Here is a 13,632-nt window from a genome sequence, read left to right as displayed (position 1 = left end):
GTGTGTTAACACTTTAGTTAGATTTTGTTCACCGTAGCATGGTTCATATCTTAGGTATGAAATTATTATTCAACGTGATCTTAAACCCATGTCTTGTCTAGTATCAAATTAATCTACTTTCTATTTCCTAATCATTGCTATGTATCATATTACCATAAGCCGCATCAATGTCATTTAATATCGATTTGAAGAGTTATGGAAACAAACTTTTATCATTTGGCAATTACGCAAATGTGATGCCTGAAAGAACAAAAGCTTGGTTCCCGCGCGATCGAACACTTCGCACATTGGTCATTCACCTAAAATGGGCTGGGCGCGTGAAAGGTCAAAACTGCCTATCGCCCAAGCCATCATTGCTCAGTAGCTCAGTAGCTCAATCGCTCAATCACTCAGGAGCACTCAGTCGCTCGGTTACTCAGGTAACCCGTCAGCGCAGTTTGGAAACTCGCTGAGACTCACCCAGAGTCCCTCGGATTCATCATCTTTTCTCTGAGCCCTGTCCTACTCTTCGGGACAGTAATTTCCTGGCTTGCACTTTGCACTTCGAGTTTGGACGATTTACGTGGAACAATCCGCCATACGGAACAACCAAACGGACTTACGAACACACCTGGATTCTCTCTCTCTCTCTCTGCTCGCACCCGCGCGCACCAGAAACTTTGTACTACATCACAAAGAGCCAAATGCAAGTATTAACCTTGTTCTACTCGCTGATGTTTAAGCTTTACCCCTTATGAAAATTAAGGCGATCCTTAGAGATTTTCCGATGGTTTGTGCAGATGTTAAGCAATAGTGCTATTGCCAATCTTTTACTCTCTCTCTAGCTTTTCAGTCTTTTCTTTCTCATCTATGTTTTATGTTATTGTATATGTGTATGTTTAGTTAGTCGTTGTGTGTACTTCGTTTTGTAGTTAATAAACCGGTTTGCATTTTCACAATTGAATTGTTTCTGTGTTCAATGCTCATGAACTTAAAGTCACTATTTCTGCCTTTTGATCCAGCTACAAGCTGCGAGTAGCACTGTATATCAGTGAGAAGGTTAATTTTAAAGGCCATGAAATTAACATTTCTTAGACGTTAATATACGATTATGGATATATGTCTTCGGTGGACGAACATATTAATTAATTGTTATTATTAATTCTGCTACGCCAGGTAAAACCTGATAAACTTGTATAGTTAATTACAGTTAATAATACATAATATTCCTTTTGAGCTAAAATCTAAGATTCCCTTGGGAATCCCCGTAGTATTTCGGTCGGAGGTTTATAGTGTTTCAAATAACGTTATTCCCCTCCTCTCGCTGAATCGCTACATCCATAAACAGCTCGCACAACATGAAACCAAAAAAGAGCTGGAACAGGTTTTTGTTTAGAAAGGATGTGCATTGTGGCTAATCGAGTTGATCCTAACCTGAGTCATGTTCTAAGATGTTAAGGATTAAGGCCCCACCCTTTTGTTTTCACAATTACCATAATTCCCTGCCCCGGCTTGTTGTCCTTAATTCATTTAAAAATGTTTTGCACTCATGCTTTTCCTAATAGACAGCGAATAATGAGTAAACCTCTGGTGAAGATCTCTTACCTGTCGAAAAGGCAAAACATACAGCAAAGCCAAACCTTCTTCTTCTTCTTCTTCTTTGTTTAATGGCAAGTAGCACCAACTTTAAGGTGCATTATCGCCACCTTCTGTGTTGGAGTGTGGACAAGAGTTTGTCCCCACATAAAAAGAACCTAGATTCTCTTAATCAATCCTGTTATCTTTAAATAATGAAATGATCTCTTCAAGCTGTAACCGATTGTATTCTAAGGGTTCAAGTCAACAATTCCCACTTGCCTATTTTCCATCTGCAACGTTTACCCTTTCCTCAATATACTTTCGTCAAAAACAAACAACATGCTCTAAAAGCAGCATCTGAAGTCTAATCTCAGTTTAAAGCTTGATTACCACCATGTCGTCCAGCGTCCAAGTATGTGCACAGGAAAGGTCGTGACCTTTGCCGTCATTCTTTTGCAGAGGCAATATCGTAGCCTATGAGGTTTATCCGAGGCGTGATCTTTGCTGGTTGAAAACTTTACCCAATACCCCGCCAGGATGACTTGAAATACAGTCAGCTTTGGCAATTTTTGCCAGTCTCTTAAGAGACTTACAAGGTCGTTGTAAATGAAAGATGTCTGCTAGTGTTGTTAGTAGTGAGATTAGGGGAATCAAAGTTCCATCCTAATCGTTGGTGTCACATTCATTTCAATCTTTAATGTGGAAGTCAACGTTAAAGATATCAAGGTTATGTTTTTACAGAGTGTTCTCTACGTCATATGTGATGATTTTGCGAAGAAAAGAGCAAATCATAAAAATGATTTAGCTGGCTTTTCACAGGCAGGGTCACGTTTTTGTCACACGTGCTTTATCTCGTGCACCTCAATAGTCAGTTCATCATGTTACGCAGACACACCTACACTTCCTTCAGCTTAGTAACGCTGCCTCTCTGGTGACGTTTTGGAGAACGGCTGCTTTTTCCTCAAGAGAAGACTGTCTCAAGCTGAAGCAAGACTTCTCCCCTTAAAGAGCTCTTACGTACTCTGTTAGAAGACTGAAGCAGGTGCCGGCTCATTCTGGCCTTCTAGTAACATTTACTCTGTCCACAGACCAATGAGTAATGAACAGGTCATGATAAAGAAATCCCAATCCTTGTCTGCCAACATTATCAGACCGTAGGAGGCATGAGAGGTGATGCCCTGGTACTGAAGCATGAGCCCGGATAGCTCAGTCGGTAGAGCATCAGACTTTTAATCTGAGGGTCCAGGCTTCAAGTCCCTGTTTGGGCGATGAGTGCATGTTTGTGTCCTGCCGTCTGCGATCGTCTCCCCTTGGCGTTTGGGTCGGCCTCGAGGACGTATTGGATTTTGAAGGGCGGTTTCTCGGACAGAGGATGACTTGTCCTCGACTAAAATAAATGTAAGAGCTGTCCAAACTGAAAAGAACTTTCACTGACACCATTGCCCTTTGCTTTGCCGTGAAATGCACACAAGTAATGTTTTTAATAAGGCATGATTGTTAAAACTAGTTGTATTGCTTAATTAAACTGAGGCCTAGTCCTGTCTTAAACTAATCCCTGTGCGGGAAACCACCCTGAGAGACATTTTGCTTAAGGTTTGCAGATGAAAGTAAACAAAAAATTGATTGAGACCTCAGAAAATGAATGCCAAGCTCCTTCCGGCCGACGCACTCAGGCAAACCTGGAGGCACAGCCATGCCGGAGCCTGGTGGCACGCCGTAATCGTATAGTGGTTGGTACTCTGCGCTGTGGCCGCAGCAACCCCGGTTCGAATCCGGGTCACGGCAGTCCAGCCAGGGATGTGGGTGGATCATCCCAACGCTGACCCTTTTGTACCTACCTGACCGACAAGTTCTTTTCAGCACACAACAAGCCCAGAGGGTTTGCAAGGATGACTCGTTGTAGTCGTGGCCGAGTGGTTAAGGCGATGGACTTGAAATCCATTGGGGTCTCCCCGCGCAGGTTCAAACCCTGCCGACTACGTGTGTCTGCTCCCTGGCTTCAGAGCTTCGCTTGTTGGTCGTTCCAGCTCACGAAGTGCTGTATTTGTGCTGCTCAAGTTGTTACCATTGGATTTGCGGATGGAAAACTAAGCAGCCTGTCGTAGTTTCTCCTGTGTGTGTTCAACAAGCAGCCCTGTTGTCAAGTGATGCAGCTTCCGTTGTCATATTGTCCATAAACAGCTCGCACAACATGAAACCAAAAAAGAGCTGGAACAGGTTTTTGTTTAGAAAGGATGTGCATTGTGGCTAATCGAGTTGATCCTAACCTGAGCCATGTTCTAAGATGTTAAGGATTAAGGCCCCACCCTTTTGTTTTCACAATTACCATAATTCCCTGCCCCGGCTTGTTGTCCTTAATTCATTTAAAAATGTTTTGCACTCATGCTTTTCCTAATAGACAGCGAATAATGAGTAAACCTCTGGTGAAGATCTCTTACCTGTCGAAAAGGCAAAACATACAGCAAAGCCATACCACCTTCTTCTTCTTCTTCTTCGTCGTCGTTTAATGGCAAGTAGCACCAACTTTAAGGTGCATTATCGCCACCTTCTGTGTTGGAGTGTGGACAAGAGTTTGTCCCCACATAAAAAGAACCTAGATTCTCTTAATCAATCCTGTTATCTTTAAATAATGAAATGATCTCTTCAAGCCGTAACCGATTGTATTCTAAGGGTTCAAGTCAACAATTCCCACTTGCCTATTTTCCATCTGCAACGTTTACCCTTTCCTCAATATACTTTCGTCAAAAACAAACAACATGCTCTAAAAGCAGCATCTGAAGTCTAATCTCAGTTTAAAGCTTGATTACCACCATGTCGTCCAGCGTCCAAGTATGTGCACAGGAAAGGTCGTGACCTTTGCCGTCATTCTTTTGCAGAGGCAATATCGTAGCCTATGAGGTTTATCCGAGGCGTGATCTTTGCTGGTTGAAAACTTTACCCAATACCCCGCCAGGATGACTTGAAATACAGTCAGCTTTGGCAATTTTTGCCAGTCTCTTAAGAGACTTACAAGGTCGTTGTAAATGAAAGATGTCTGCTAGTGTTGTTAGTAGTGAGATTAGGGGAATCAAAGTTCCATCCTAATCGTTGGTGTCACATTCATTTCAATCTTTAATGTGGAAGTCAACGTTAAAGATATCAAGGTTATGTTTTTACAGAGTGTTCTCTACGTCATATGTGATGATTTTGCGAAGAAAAGAGCAAATCATAAAAATGATTTAGCTGGCTTTTCACAGGCAGGGTCACGTTTTTGTCACACGTGCTTTATCTCGTGCACCTCAATAGTCAGTTCATCATGTTACGCAGACACACCTACACTTCCTTCAGCTTAGTAACGCTGCCTCTCTGGTGACGTTTTGGAGAACGGCTGCTTTTTCCTCAAGAGAAGACTGTCTCAAGCTGAAGCAAGACTTCTCCCCTTAAAGAGCTCTTACGTACTCTGTTAGAAGACTGAAGCAGGTGCCGGCTCATTCTGGCCTTCTAGTAACATTTACTCTGTCCACAGACCAATGAGTAATGAACAGGTCATGATAAAGAAATCCCAATCCTTGTCTGCCAACATTATCAGACCGTAGGAGGCATGAGAGGTGATGCCCTGGTACTGAAGCATGAGCCCGGATAGCTCAGTCGGTAGAGCATCAGACTTTTAATCTGAGGGTCCAGGCTTCAAGTCCCTGTTTGGGCGATGAGTGCATGTTTGTGTCCTGCCGTCTGCGATCGTCTCCCCTTGGCGTTTGGGTCGGCCTCGAGGACGTATTGGATTTTGAAGGGCGGTTTCTCGGACAGAGGATGACTTGTCCTCGACTAAAATAAATGTAAGAGCTGTCCAAACTGAAAAGAACTTTCACTGACACCATTGCCCTTTGCTTTGCCGTGAAATGCACACAAGTAATGTTTTTAATAAGGCATGATTGTTAAAACTAGTTGTATTGCTTAATTAAACTGAGGCCTAGTCCTGTCTTAAACTAATCCCTGTGCGGGAAACCACCCTGAGAGACATTTTGCTTAAGGTTTGCAGATGAAAGTAAACAAAAAATTGATTGAGACCTCAGAAAATGAATGCCAAGCTCCTTCCGGCCGACGCACTCAGGCAAACCTGGAGGCACAGCCATGCCGGAGCCTGGTGGCACGCCGTAATCGTATAGTGGTTGGTACTCTGCGTTGTGGCCGCAGCAACCCCGGTTCGAATCCGGGTCACGGCAGTCCAGCCAGGGATGTGGGTGGATCATCCCAACGCTGACCCTTTTGTACCTACCTGACCGACAAGTTCTTTTCAGCACACAACAAGCCCAGAGGGTTTGCAAGGATGACTCGTTGTAGTCGTGGCCGAGTGGTTAAGGCGATGGACTTGAAATCCATTGGGGTCTCCCCGCGGAGGTTCAAACCCTGCCGACTACGTGTGTCTGCTCCCTGGCTTCAGAGCTTCGCTTGTTGGTCGTTCCAGCTCACGAAGTGCTGTATTTCTGCTGCTCAAGTTGTTACCATTGGATTTGCGGATGGAAAACTAAGCAGCCTGTCGTAGTTTCTCCTGTGTGTGTTCAACAAGCAGCCCTGTTGTCAAGTGATGCAGCTTCCGTTGTCATATTGTCCATAAACAGCTCGCACAACATGAAACCAAAAAAGAGCTGGAACAGGTTTTTGTTTAGAAAGGATGTGCATTGTGGCTAATCGAGTTGATCCTAACCTGAGCCATGTTCTAAGATGTTAAGGATTAAGGCCCCACCCTTTTGTTTTCACAATTACCATAATTCCCTGCCCCGGCTTGTTGTCCTTAATTCATTTAAAAATGTTTTGCACTCATGCTTTTCCTAATAGACAGCGAATAATGAGTAAACCTCTGGTGAAGATCTCTTACCTGTCGAAAAGGCAAAACATACAGCAAAGCCATACCACCTTCTTCTTCTTCTTCTTCGTCGTCGTTTAATGGCAAGTAGCACCAACTTTAAGGTGCATTATCGCCACCTTCTGTGTTGGAGTGTGGACAAGAGTTTGTCCCCACATAAAAAGAACCTAGATTCTCTTAATCAATCCTGTTATCTTAAAATAATGAAATGATCTCTTCAAGCCGTAACCGATTGTATTCTAAGGGTTCAAGTCAACAATTCCCACTTGCCTATTTTCCATCTGCAACGTTTACCCTTTCCTCAATATACTTTCGTCAAAAACAAACAACATGCTCTAAAAGCAGCATCTGAAGTCTAATCTCAGTTTAAAGCTTGATTACCACCATGTCGTCCAGCGTCCAGGTATGTGCACATGAAAGGTCGTGACCTTTGCAGTCATTCTTTCGCAGAGGCAATATCGTAGCCTATGAGGTTTATCCGAGGCGTGATCTTTGCTGGTTGAAAACTTTACCCAATACCCCGCCAGGATGACTTGAAATACAGTCAGCTTTGGCAATTTTTGCCAGTCTCTTAAGAGACTTACAAGGTCGTTGTAAATGAAAGATGTCTGCTAGTGTTGTTAGTAGTGAGATTAGGGGAATCAAAGTTCCATCCCAATCGTTGGTGTCACATTCATTTCAATCTTTAATGTGGAAGTCAACGTTAAAGATATTAAGGTTATGTTTTTACAGAGTGTTCTCTACGTCATATGTGATGATTTTGCGGAGAAAAGAGAAAATCATAAAAATGATTTAGCTGGCTTTTCACAGGCAGGGTCACGTTTTTGTCACACGTGCTTTATCTCGTGCACCTCAATAGTCAGTTCATCATGTTACGCAGACACACCTACACTTCCTTCAGCTTAGTAACGCTGCCTCTCTGGTGACGTTTTGGAGAACGGCTGCTTTTTCCTCAAGAGAAGACTGTCTCAAGCTGAAGCAAGACTTCTCCCCTTAAAGAGCTCTTACGTACTCTGTTAGAAGACTGAAGCAGGTGCCGGCTCATTCTGGCCTTCTAGTAACATTTACTCTGTCCACAGACCAATGAGTAATGAACAGGTCATGATAAAGAAATCCCAATCCTTGTCTGCCAACATTATCAGACCGTAGGAGGCATGAGAGGTGATGCCCTGGTACTGAGGCATGAGCCCGGATAGCTCAGTCGGTAGAGCATCAGACTTTTAATCTGAGGGTCCAGGGTTCAAGTCCCTGTTCGGGCGATGAGTGCATGTTTGTGTCCTGCCGTCTGCGATCGTCTCCCCTTGGCGTTTGGGTCGGCCTCGAGGACGTATTGGATTTTGAAGGGCGGTTTCTCGGACAGAGGATGACTTGTCCTCGACTAAAATAAATGTAAGAGCTGTCCAAACTGAAAAGAACTTTCACTGACACCATTGCCCTTTGCTTTGCCGTGAAATGCACACAAGTAATGTTTTTAATAAGGCATGATTGTTAAAACTAGTTGTATTGCTTAATTAAACTGAGGCCTAGTCCTGTCTTAAACTAATCCCTGTGCGGGAAACCACCCCTGAGAGACATTTTGCTTAAGGTTTGCAGATGAAAGTAAACAAAAAATTGATTGAGACCTCAGAAAATGAATGCCAAGCACCTTCCGGCCGACGCACTCAGGCAAACCTGGAGGCACAGCCATGCCGGAGCCTGGTGGCACGCCGTGATCGTATAGTGGTTAGTACTCTGCGTTGTGGCCGCAGCAACCCCGGTTCGAATCCGGGTCACGGCAGTCCACCCAGGGATGTGGGTGGATCATCCCAACGCTGACCCTTTTGTACCTAACTGACCGACAAGTTCTTTTCAGCACACAACAAGCCCAGAGGGTTTGCAAGGATGACTCGTTGTAGTCGTGGCCGAGTGGTTAAGGCGATGGACTTGAAATCCATTGGGGTCTCCCCGCGCAGGTTCAAACCCTGCCGACTACGTGTGTCTGCTCCCTGGCTTCAGAGCTTCGCTTGTTGGTCGTTCCAGCTCACGAAGTGCTGTATTTCTGCTGCTCAAGTTGTTACCATTGGATTTGCGGATGGAAAACTAAGCAGCCTGTCGTAGTTTCTCCTGTGTGTGTTCAACAAGCAGCCCTGTTGTCAAGTGATGCAGCTTCCGTTGTCATATTGTCCATAAACAGCTCGCACAACATGAAACCAAAAAAGAGCTGGAACAGGTTTTTGTTTAGAAAGGATGTGCATTGTGGCTAATCGAGTTGATCCTAACCTGAGCCATGTTCTAAGATGTTAAGGATTAAGGCCCCACCCTTTTGTTTTCACAATTACCATAATTCCCTGCCCCGGCTTGTTGTCCTTAATTCATTTAAAAATGTTTTGCACTCATGCTTTTCCTAATAGACAGCGAATAATGAGTAAACCTCTGGTGAAGATCTCTTACCTGTCGAAAAGGCAAAACATACAGCAAAGCCATACCACCTTCTTCTTCTTCTTCTTCGTCGTTTAATGGCAAGTAGCACCAACTTTAAGGTGCATTATCGCCACCTTCTGTGTTGGAGTGTGGACAAGAGTTTGTCCCCACATAAAAAGAACCTAGATTCTCTTAATCAATCCTGTTATCTTTAAATAATGAAATGATCTCTTCAAGCCGTAACCGATTGTATTCTAAGGGTTCAAGTCAACAATTCCCACTTGCCTATTTTCCATCTGCAACGTTTACCCTTTCCTCAATATACTTTCGTCAAAAACAAACAACATGCTCTAAAAGCAGCATCTGAAGTCTAATCTCAGTTTAAAGCTTGATTACCACCATGTCGTCCAGCGTCCAGGTATGTGCACATGAAAGGTCGTGACCTTTGCCGTCATTCTTTCGCAGAGGCAATATCGTAGCCTATGAGGTTTATCCGAGGCGTGATCTTTGCTGGTTGAAAACTTTACCCAATACCCCGCCAGGATGACTTGAAATACAGTCAGCTTTGGCAATTTTTGCCAGTCTCTTAAGAGACTTACAAGGTTGTTGTAAATGAAAGATGTCTGCTAGTGTTGTTAGTAGTGAGATTAGGGGAATCAAAGTTCCATCCCAATCGTTGGTGTCACATTCATTTCAATCTTTAATGTGGAAGTCAACGTTAAAGATATTAAGGTTATGTTTTTACAGAGTGTTCTCTACGTCATATGTGATGATTTTGCGGAGAAAAGAGAAAATCATAAAAATGATTTAGCTGGCTTTTCACAGGCAGGGTCACCTTTTTGTCACACGTGCTTTATCTCGTGCACCTCAATAGTCAGTTCATCATGTTACGCAGACACACCTACACTTCAGCTTAGTAACGCTGCCTCTCTGGTGACGTTTTGGAGAACGGCTGCTTTTTCCTCAAGAGAAGACTGTCTCAAGCTGAAGCAAGACTTCTCCCCTTAAAGAGCTCTATCGTACTCTGTTAGAAGACTGAAGCAGGTGCCGGCTCATTCTGGCCTTCTAGTAACATTTACTCTGTCCACAGACCAATGAGTAATGAACAGGTCATGATAAAGAAATCCCAATCCTTGTCTGCCAACATTATCAGACCGTAGGAGGCATGAGAGGTGATGCCCTGGTACTGAAGCATGAGCCCGGATAGCTCAGTCGGTAGAGCATCAGACTTTTAATCTGAGGGTCCAGGGTTCAAGTCCCTGTTCGGGCGATGAGTGCATGTTTGTGTCCTGCCGTCTGCGATCGTCTCCCCTTGGCGTTTGGGTCGGCCTCGAGGACGTATTGTATTTTGAAGGGCGGTTTCTCGGACAGAGGATGACTTGTCCTCGACTAAAATAAATGTAAGAGCTGTCCAAACTGAAAAGAACTTTCACTGACACCATTGCCCTTTGCTTTGCCGTGAAATGCACACAAGTAATGTTTTTAATAAGGCATGATTGTTAAAACTAGTTGTATTGCTTAATTAAACTGAGGCCTAGTCCTGTCTTAAACTAATCCCTGTGCGGGAAACCACCCCTGAGAGACATTTTGCTTAAGGTTTGCAGATGAAAGTAAACAAAAAATTGATTGAGACCTCAGAAAATGAATGCCAAGCACCTTCCGGCCGACGCACTCAGGCAAACCTGGAGGCACAGCCATGCCGGAGCCTGGTGGCACGCCGTGATCGTATAGTGGTTAGTACTCTGCGTTGTGGCCGCAGCAACCCCGGTTCGAATCCGGGTCACGGCAGTCCACCCAGGGATGTGGGTGGATCATCCCAACGCTGACCCTTTTGTACCTAACTGACCGACAAGTTCTTTTCAGCACACAACAAGCCCAGAGGGTTTGCAAGGATGACTCGTTGTAGTCGTGGCCGAGTGGTTAAGGCGATGGACTTGAAATCCATTGGGGTCTCCCCGCGCAGGTTCAAACCCTGCCGACTACGTGTGTCTGCTCCCTGGCTTCAGAGCTTCGCTTGTTGGTCGTTCCAGCTCACGAAGTGCTGTATTTCTGCTGCTCAAGTTGTTACCATTGGATTTGCGGATGGAAAACTAAGCAGCCTGTCGTAGTTTCTCCTGTGTGTGTTCAACAAGCAGCCCTGTTGTCAAGTGATGCAGCTTCCGTTGTCATATTGTCCATAAACAGCTCGCACAACATGAAACCAAAAAAGAGCTGGAACAGGTTTTTGTTTAGAAAGGATGTGCATTGTGGCTAATCGAGTTGATCCTAACCTGAGCCATGTTCTAAGATGTTAAGGATTAAGGCCCCACCCTTTTGTTTTCACAATTACCATAATTCCCTGCCCCGGCTTGTTGTCCTTAATTCATTTAAAAATGTTTTGCACTCATGCTTTTCCTAATAGACAGCGAATAATGAGTAAACCTCTGGTGAAGATCTCTTACCTGTCGAAAAGGCAAAACATACAGCAAAGCCATACCACCTTCTTCTTCTTCTTCTTCGTCGTTTAATGGCAAGTAGCACCAACTTTAAGGTGCATTATCGCCACCTTCTGTGTTGGAGTGTGGACAAGAGTTTGTCCCCACATAAAAAGAACCTAGATTCTCTTAATCAATCCTGTTATCTTTAAATAATGAAATGATCTCTTCAAGCCGTAACCGATTGTATTCTAAGGGTTCAAGTCAACAATTCCCACTTGCCTATTTTCCATCTGCAACGTTTACCCTATCCTCAATATACTTTCGTCAAAAACAAACAACATGCTCTAAAAGCAGCATCTGAAGTCTAATGTCAGTTTAAAGCTTGATTACCACCATGTCGTCCAGCGTCCAGGTATGTGCACATGAAAGGTCGTGACCTTTGCCGTCATTCTTTCGCAGAGGCAATATCGTAGCCTATGAGGTTTATCCGAGGCGTGATCTTTGCTGGTTGAAAACTTTACCCAATACCCCGCCAGGATGACTTGAAATACAGTCAGCTTTGGCAATTTTTGCCAGTCTCTTAAGAGACTTACAAGGTCGTTGTAAATGAAAGATGTCTGCTAGTGTTGTTAGTAGTGAGATTAGGGGAATCAAAGTTCCATCCCAATCGTTGGTGTCACATTCATTTCAATCTTTAATGTGGAAGTCAACGTTAAAGATATTAAGGTTATGTTTTTACAGAGTGTTCTCTACGTCATATGTGATGATTTTGCGGAGAAAAGAGAAAATCATAAAAATGATTTAGCTGGCTTTTCACAGGCAGGGTCACCTTTTTGTCACACGTGCTTTATCTCGTGCACCTCAATAGTCAGTTCATCATGTTACGCAGACACACCTACACTTCAGCTTAGTAACGCTGCCTCTCTGGTGACGTTTTGGAGAACGGCTGCTTTTTCCTCAAGAGAAGACTGTCTCAAGCTGAAGCAAGACTTCTCCCCTTAAAGAGCTCTATCGTACTCTGTTAGAAGACTGAAGCAGGTGCCGGCTCATTCTGGCCTTCTAGTAACATTTACTCTGTCCACAGACCAATGAGTAATGAACAGGTCATGATAAAGAAATCCCAATCCTTGTCTGCCAACATTATCAGACCGTAGGAGGCATGAGAGGTGATGCCCTGGTACTGAAGCATGAGCCCGGATAGCTCAGTCGGTAGAGCATCAGACTTTTAATCTGAGGGTCCAGGGTTCAAGTCCCTGTTCGGGCGATGAGTGCATGTTTGTGTCCTGCCGTCTGCGATCGTCTCCCCTTGGCGTTTGGGTCGGCCTCGAGGACGTATTGTATTTTGAAGGGCGGTTTCTCGGACAGAGGATGACTTGTCCTCGACTAAAATAAATGTAAGAGCTGTCCAAACTGAAAAGAACTTTCACTGACACCATTGCCCTTTGCTTTGCCGTGAAATGCACACAAGTAATGTTTTTAATAAGGCATGATTGTTAAAACTAGTTGTATTGCTTAATTAAACTGAGGCCTAGTCCTGTCTTAAACTAATCCCTGGGCGGGAAACCACCCTTGAGAGACATTTTGCTTAAGGTTTGCAGATGAAAGTAAACAAAAAATTGATTGAGACCTCAGAAAATGAATGCCAAGCACCTTCCGGCCGACGCACTCAGGCAAACCTGGAGGCACAGCCATGCCGGAGCCTGGTGGCACGCCGTGATCGTATAGTGGTTAGTACTCTGCGTTGTGGCCGCAGCAACTCCGGTTCGAATCCGGGTCACGGCAGTCCACCCAGGGATGTGGGTGGATCATCCCAACACTGACCCTTTTGTACCTAACTGACCGACAAGTTCTTTTCAGCACACAACAAGCCCAGAGGGTTTGCAAGGATGACTCGTTGTAGTCGTGGCCGAGTGGTTAAGGCGATGGACTTGAAATCCATTGGGGTCTCCCCGCGCAGGTTCAAACCCTGCCGACTACGTGTGTCTGATCCCTGGCTTCAGAGCTTCGCTTGTTGGTCGTTCCAGCTCACGAAGTGCTGTATTTCTGCTGCTCAAGTTGTTACCATTGGATTTGCGGATGGAAAACTAAGCAGCCTGTCGTAGTTTCTCCTGTGTGTGTTCAACAAGCAGCCCTGTTGTCAAGTGATGCAGCTTCCGTTGTCATATTGTCCATAAACAGCTCGCACAACATGAAACCAAAAAAGAGCTGGAACAGGTTTTTGTTTAGAAAGGATGTGCATTGTGGCTAATCGAGTTGATCCTAACCTGAGCCATGTTCTAAGATGTTAAGGATTAAGGCCCCACCCTTTTGTTTTCACAATTACCATAATTCCCTGCCCCGGCTTGTTGTCCTTAATTCATTTAAAAATGTTTTGCACTCATGCTTTTCCTAATAGACAGCGAATAATGAGTAAAC

General features: G+C 44.3%; 17 non-coding genes across 17 annotated transcripts; all 17 read left to right on the top strand.

Moving 5' to 3' along the window:
- The first annotated feature begins 2,004 nt into the window (after positions 1-2,004).
- On the top strand, positions 2,005-2,145 carry LOC135719613 (U4 spliceosomal RNA). The gene has a single exon (XR_010521237.1). It is a non-coding gene; the product is annotated as a U4 spliceosomal RNA (small nuclear RNA).
- A 607-nt stretch (positions 2,146-2,752) lies between these two features.
- trnak-uuu (transfer RNA lysine (anticodon UUU)) lies at positions 2,753-2,825 on the top strand. The gene has a single exon. It is a non-coding gene; the product is annotated as a tRNA-Lys (tRNA).
- A 631-nt stretch (positions 2,826-3,456) lies between these two features.
- Positions 3,457-3,538, top strand: trnas-uga (transfer RNA serine (anticodon UGA)). Its single transcript has one exon. It is a non-coding gene; the product is annotated as a tRNA-Ser (tRNA).
- Positions 3,539-4,421: 883 nt separating this feature from the next.
- On the top strand, positions 4,422-4,562 carry LOC135719612 (U4 spliceosomal RNA). Its single transcript, XR_010521236.1, has one exon. It is a non-coding gene; the product is annotated as a U4 spliceosomal RNA (small nuclear RNA).
- Positions 4,563-5,169: 607 nt separating this feature from the next.
- trnak-uuu (transfer RNA lysine (anticodon UUU)) lies at positions 5,170-5,242 on the top strand. Its single transcript has one exon. It is a non-coding gene; the product is annotated as a tRNA-Lys (tRNA).
- A 631-nt stretch (positions 5,243-5,873) lies between these two features.
- Positions 5,874-5,955, top strand: trnas-uga (transfer RNA serine (anticodon UGA)). The gene has a single exon. It is a non-coding gene; the product is annotated as a tRNA-Ser (tRNA).
- An 883-nt stretch (positions 5,956-6,838) lies between these two features.
- On the top strand, positions 6,839-6,979 carry LOC135719524 (U4 spliceosomal RNA). The gene has a single exon (XR_010521159.1). It is a non-coding gene; the product is annotated as a U4 spliceosomal RNA (small nuclear RNA).
- Positions 6,980-7,586: 607 nt separating this feature from the next.
- Positions 7,587-7,659, top strand: trnak-uuu (transfer RNA lysine (anticodon UUU)). Its single transcript has one exon. It is a non-coding gene; the product is annotated as a tRNA-Lys (tRNA).
- A 446-nt stretch (positions 7,660-8,105) lies between these two features.
- trnah-gug (transfer RNA histidin (anticodon GUG)) lies at positions 8,106-8,177 on the top strand. Its single transcript has one exon. It is a non-coding gene; the product is annotated as a tRNA-His (tRNA).
- A 114-nt stretch (positions 8,178-8,291) lies between these two features.
- Positions 8,292-8,373, top strand: trnas-uga (transfer RNA serine (anticodon UGA)). Its single transcript has one exon. It is a non-coding gene; the product is annotated as a tRNA-Ser (tRNA).
- An 880-nt stretch (positions 8,374-9,253) lies between these two features.
- Positions 9,254-9,394, top strand: LOC135719523 (U4 spliceosomal RNA). The gene has a single exon (XR_010521158.1). It is a non-coding gene; the product is annotated as a U4 spliceosomal RNA (small nuclear RNA).
- A 603-nt stretch (positions 9,395-9,997) lies between these two features.
- On the top strand, positions 9,998-10,070 carry trnak-uuu (transfer RNA lysine (anticodon UUU)). Its single transcript has one exon. It is a non-coding gene; the product is annotated as a tRNA-Lys (tRNA).
- A 446-nt stretch (positions 10,071-10,516) lies between these two features.
- On the top strand, positions 10,517-10,588 carry trnah-gug (transfer RNA histidin (anticodon GUG)). The gene has a single exon. It is a non-coding gene; the product is annotated as a tRNA-His (tRNA).
- Positions 10,589-10,702: 114 nt separating this feature from the next.
- trnas-uga (transfer RNA serine (anticodon UGA)) lies at positions 10,703-10,784 on the top strand. Its single transcript has one exon. It is a non-coding gene; the product is annotated as a tRNA-Ser (tRNA).
- An 880-nt stretch (positions 10,785-11,664) lies between these two features.
- LOC135719522 (U4 spliceosomal RNA) lies at positions 11,665-11,805 on the top strand. Its single transcript, XR_010521157.1, has one exon. It is a non-coding gene; the product is annotated as a U4 spliceosomal RNA (small nuclear RNA).
- Positions 11,806-12,408: 603 nt separating this feature from the next.
- Positions 12,409-12,481, top strand: trnak-uuu (transfer RNA lysine (anticodon UUU)). The gene has a single exon. It is a non-coding gene; the product is annotated as a tRNA-Lys (tRNA).
- Positions 12,482-13,113: 632 nt separating this feature from the next.
- trnas-uga (transfer RNA serine (anticodon UGA)) lies at positions 13,114-13,195 on the top strand. The gene has a single exon. It is a non-coding gene; the product is annotated as a tRNA-Ser (tRNA).
- The last annotated feature ends 437 nt before the right edge of the window (positions 13,196-13,632 follow it).

Source organism: Paramisgurnus dabryanus, chromosome 14, assembly GCF_030506205.2.
Source record: "Paramisgurnus dabryanus chromosome 14, PD_genome_1.1, whole genome shotgun sequence".
Classification (NCBI taxonomy): domain Eukaryota; kingdom Metazoa; phylum Chordata; class Actinopteri; order Cypriniformes; family Cobitidae; genus Paramisgurnus; species Paramisgurnus dabryanus.
Note: the sequence above shows the minus strand (reverse complement) of the source record. Positions and strands in the feature narration are given on the sequence as shown.